The sequence below is a fragment of the Dermacentor variabilis genome, chromosome 3 (assembly GCF_050947875.1).
Source record: "Dermacentor variabilis isolate Ectoservices chromosome 3, ASM5094787v1, whole genome shotgun sequence".
Lineage (NCBI taxonomy): Eukaryota > Metazoa > Arthropoda > Arachnida > Ixodida > Ixodidae > Dermacentor > Dermacentor variabilis.
In genome coordinates this window covers 238,140,933-238,146,183 of record NC_134570.1, presented here as the reverse complement: position 1 = coordinate 238,146,183, position 5,251 = coordinate 238,140,933, and the positions used below count along the sequence as shown (strand labels likewise).

General features: G+C 54.4%; 1 pseudogene; it reads right to left on the bottom strand.

Moving 5' to 3' along the window:
* Positions 1-1,019: 1,019 nt before the first annotated feature.
* Positions 1,020-3,420, bottom strand: LOC142575059 (uncharacterized; annotated as a pseudogene).
* Between the last annotated feature and the right edge of the window lie 1,831 nt (positions 3,421-5,251).

Here is a 5,251-nt window from a genome sequence, read left to right as displayed (position 1 = left end):
TGCAGAATCTGCATTATCACCCGCACTATTTGATCGAAGTACACTCAGCACACCACCAGGTCATCGCTCACGAGCATGGACTTTTCACAGAGGCGGAGCTGTTCGAATGGCACTTGCGGATAGTTTGCATCTATGTGAAGACGTTGTAGGAGCCTCATCAATCCATCCCAGTGTATTTCAGAGGCAGACAGAGTAAGGAACGCAGTTGGCTTAGCGAGCTGGCGGATCATGGCAAACACGTCCTGCTTACGTCGGTGCCAGTACTGGACCGTGTTTGGCACACCGTTCATGAACGCCATGTCATGATCCACCCCGTTCTCGACAACTTCTCGGTCGTTCAGCTGCGCCTTGGTTACAACGGCCATGACAAATGAGTTCCTGAAGAAGACGTTTACGGACGTTGCAACTCGCGTACGCATAACTTTGGCTGCCATATAGAGCACGTGGTAAGCTCTCGCACCCCTGCGGTCAGTTCTCCGACATTCGCTCGATGCCATGGTTTAGACACCAGGGTTGCTGTCTGGGATGATATTTCGAGGCTCACCGAGGTAGATTTGTGGAAATGACAGCTCCTCCGCGTGTTAATCATAAACAATGCTGACGGGTGTTATTGCTTTCCCTGGCGCCACAACCAGAACGTTGCTGTCGTCGATTACAAGTGTCTGTTGACCGAGTGACATGGCCAATGCCGTCTCCATCGGATTATGGTGGTCTACAGGATCGTCTATACGTTCCGCATTCTTGTCGCTTGGCTCTACCAGGTTGTCGCACAATTTGTCTGCCTTCTCTCGACTGATTCGGATGCCATAGTAGCGATACAACGTAGACTTCTCCAGGAACACAAGCCAGGGAAGCAACTCAGTCTTCTGGACCATGCCACGAATGCACACACTCTTGTATATCATCCGGCACTTAATGTGAACACACAACGCTTGATCTTCTTCGACATCTCGAGGCAGCATTTGGACCGTTGTGTCGACGTTGATAGGCACGTTCACAATCGGACCTCTGATGGCGAACTAGCCGCTGTTGCTGCACAGCAACCTCCGAATCTGCATAAAGGGGATCCGTGGTAACACAAGTCGCTCACTCACGAGATCAATGTTTGGTAAATGCGCCGGCTTAGGTGGGTACGCATAGCCATTCGTAGTGGAGTAGCTAGGAATGCGAGTTCGCCGGATGGTCTGCATGCAAGTGCGACACACCTTGAACCCAGAAACATCCGTCCGAAATGCGTCGGCAACCACTGTGGCATGCGCTTCTGGAAGAGGCTTTAGGTCGTACTTGTGCCTAAGCCGATCGCACACAGAGCAAGAGTAGCCAAATGGATTCTATGTGAAGCGTTTGAGAAACATGTTTGTCGCACTCGCGTGCTTGCTTAACCTTTCCCGCGCTTGTTGTTCTGCCTCGGCTCGTCGCCTTAGTCGCTTGGCCTCGGCTTCCCTGGCTCGAATTACTGGACAGTCTTGGCGCTGTTGTCGTCTGGCTTGGGCCTCATTCGCCCGCAACTCCGTGTTTCCCTGCCGTTGTTGGCGCCGGGCCTCGGCCTCACGTGCTCTGAACTCGGGGTCTTCCTGTCGCTACTGACGCTTGGCCTCAGCTTCACGCGCCCTCAGTCCAGCATCTTGCCGCTGTTCGCGCCGGGCCTCGGCCTCACGGGCTGTAAACTCGGGGTCTTCCTGCCTCTGCTGACGCTTGACTTCAGTTTCACGCGCCCTCAAATCAGAATTTTCTTGCCGCTGTTGTCGCCTGACCTCAGCTTTCCGCGCTCGTATTTGGGGATTCATGTCACGGCACTGGCGTTTGATCTCAGCCTCCCTGGCTCTCAGCCTGGCATTTGATTGTCGTTGCTGCCGTTTGGCTTCGGCTTCCCTTGCCGTTCGGCATGCACCTTCAGCACGTTTAAGCCCCATTGCCTCGGCCTCCCTTGCCCTGAATCCCGGGCTCGCGGTCCGCCGTTGCCGTATCGCCTGAATCTCTCGTTCCCGCAGCTCTGCGTTCCCACGCCGCTTTCGTCCCATGGCCTCAGCATGGCGAGCTTTGGTCTCCGCCTTCTGTGTGTGCCTCCGTCTTGCGTGGCCTTCCTCGTGGTCGAACTCCAGTTGACGGAGATGGTCTATCAGTACTCGCCGGCGAGGAAGACACTGATAAGCAAGACACTGTAGCACGCCCAGCACTGGTAGACGGCGCCGCTTCCATCACACGCGTATCAAGAGTGAGCGCCCAAGGCGCTGCATTAAATCATCCGTCGACCTGCCAAGCGGTGTGAGGCAATGTGCTATGGCGCAGCAATCACTTATGATGCGCCCCGCGTCGGACTTTGCACCCACGAATCACGCGGTGAGCGCCGAGCAACGCAGCGTTCGGCGCGGCAACGAAACGTGCGCCTGAGCAAGCGGAACGAACCAAAGAACTCGGTGTCTCGGATGGAGATAGCCGGCCCGCGACGCGCCATTAAGGCGGACGCGATCATGGGGCTGATGCCTTGATGGGATCGTCCTCTATCTCGCTTGGGAGCACCACGCAGAAGCATGACTCCTCGGAAGCAGCTCGGCACACATCGCAGGGGACGCTTTCCCAGCAAAAGCGCTACGGCGCAGCGATCACGTCAGAGGTGTCCCGCATCGGACGCTGCACCTAGGAATCGCGCTTCGACCGAAAAGAGGAGCCGCGTCGCCTAAACACCAGTGTTCGAGTGACGCACGCTGGATGTTGGAAGGGGAGAGAGCGAGAAAACTTATTAAACGCAAGGGTATTGGGGCATCCTCGCACCGGTCCCCGCACGGCCCGAAGGGGAGAAGCGGGCGAACGAAGATAGTGATCTAAAGGAAGGAAAGACGCTTGATTCTGCAACCCGTGAGGGTGCACGGCGAAACGTCAGGGGCGAGTGGCGCGCCACGTGTCGGGGCAGCGCCGCACATTGCTAGGAGGGGTTCTTCCGTGTTTGCCACAAGATGGCTCTGCATGTGCGCAGAGCGCAGAAAAAATGTAGCGGGAACGTACTTCGCTAGTCGTGTAACTGCGACTTCTGTAAGTTAGATGCTCATAATTACCGATATACACCGCAGTATAACTTTCTACGGTACGTTTCAGAGGCAACACCGCATTCACTAGAAGCGCTTTTGTACCGCTTTCAAGCATCGAACTCGCGGCTGACCGTGTTGTTGAAGCCTTGTCGACGCAGCCTTTAACCTTCCGTTTATCGCGGCTTATTTCAGTCACTTTTCCGAACGCTGCCAATGCCACTCGTACGTCGTCGTCTTGCACACCGTGGAGCAGCCAAAACAGCTTCAGCCTGACGCCTTGATTGGTCGGGTCAATAACCACGCAGCGGTGGTCTTTCACATTGAAAGCTTCGGCCTGCAGAATCTTTGTCTTCGCTCCTTCGCTGTTGAAAGTAACGGCCCACAGGTGGTTCATCTGATATGCCCCAAGGGCAACCACATCCGGCAGCAATGACAGACGCGCTAGGGCGTCGCGAAAATGCTCGACGCGATAAGGCCTGGCGGTAACATCACCATGCAAAAATACTGTGTTCAGAACACTCGAACCTGATGGCAGATGCGGGGCAACCATTTCATAATCCTGGGCAGGCATTAGAGTACTCCTGATACGGCGACCCGGCTGGGCCGCTAAAGCCCCATCAGTTGCGTGTTGGTGAGGACGTTGCACTTGTCCATGTTCCTGGTAGGGCTCCGCTCTGCCTTCGGTGCCGTGGAAAAGGACATATACGCCGTGAGTGTCGGGTGCCACGCTGCGGGCTATGCCGGCGTTTCGGCCACGATGAGAGCCAGTGCGTGCGTAGCTACACTAATGTTACGGGCCAGGCACGATGTGATGAAGCGGCCTAACACATCATGGATAAAGCAGACGCGGTCGAAGCAACCCACGGAAGTGGGGGAGATGATGCTACCAAGGAGCCAACACCCAAGGAAACCGCACCCGCACCCCTTGCAGATACCAGCCAAGCCGGTAAGGACCAAACCCAGCCGGCCGCCGCATCAAAGCCAGCGTTCCTTCCGGAAAAAGTGGATAGCGTGACTGCTGTAAGCCTGGTTACGACTGGGCAGCAGGGCGACAACCAGGAAGACGCCGATACCGAGATGACCACAGCGTCAAGTAACCCAGTGAAGCGGGCTCACAAGGATTCGGATAGTCAGGAACCGAGATTGGTCGGTGAACGCGGCGAGGAGCCTCCGCCGAAGGCACCTTCAACGCGCCGCGGACCGTTCAAGCCCAAACCGAAATTGCCACCGGAACGCAGTACTGCGTCTGCTCTCCCTCCGCCTTAGCGGAGGCTTCTTTTGCCACAACGGTTGAAGCCCGGTCATTGATCGGGTCAGTCCTAAACTCAAACGCCTTAAAGGATATGGTTTCACCCTGTTTGATGTGTGAGTAGACTGATCGGCGTCTCCCTTTTCCTTAGATGGCTACCAACCTCACGTCCAGCCTACGTGTTGCTACGCTTAATGTAAGGGGCCTGTCGGCGCGTAGAAGGCAACTGCAACTGAACCGCCTTCTGCTAGAAAACGAAATAGACTTGCTCGCGGTTCAGGAAACTAAAATTGAAGACGAAGAACAAACAGACAGAATGGTAGCGGTCCATCGTAGCAGATACAGCGTTTGCGTATGTCATGCTGCTGGAAGAGTGGGTGGATGCGTTATTTTTTTAAGAAATGGTATTGGGGGGGCTGTTGATACTGTGGTCTCGAGTGTAAGTGGTCGTCTTGTAATGTGTAATTTTGAGTCGAATGGAGTGTCTTGGAGAGCTGTGTGTGTATACGCTCCGAATGCAATTGCTGAAAGGGAGAGTTTCTTCCGACAGGTGAAGCCTGTCCTGCTTACTGAAAGGCGGGTGATCTTGCTTGGCGATTTCAATTGCGTCTGTAGACCAGAGGATAGGACAACAAACCGTTCTTTTCGAGATCGGAGCGCCGAGTTACTGTCCGAAATTGTAGGTGAGCACGACCTTGAAGATGTAGGCTTGATACCGACGCATGAAGGCCGGGCAATGTACACTCAGTTTCATGGAGGCAGTCATGCTAGATTGGGCCGTATATATGTTCCTGTCGAATGTTCGCTGTTATGTTGTGACTACCAGACGATCTATGTCTCTTTTAGTGATCACTGTCTAGTCATGGTTACAATCGGTACGAAGAGAATAGCTGCGTAATTTAATTGATACTTGAAGTTTAGTGATAAATTACTGGAAGATGAAGAGTACGTGACTAAAGTCAAGGATTATATAGCG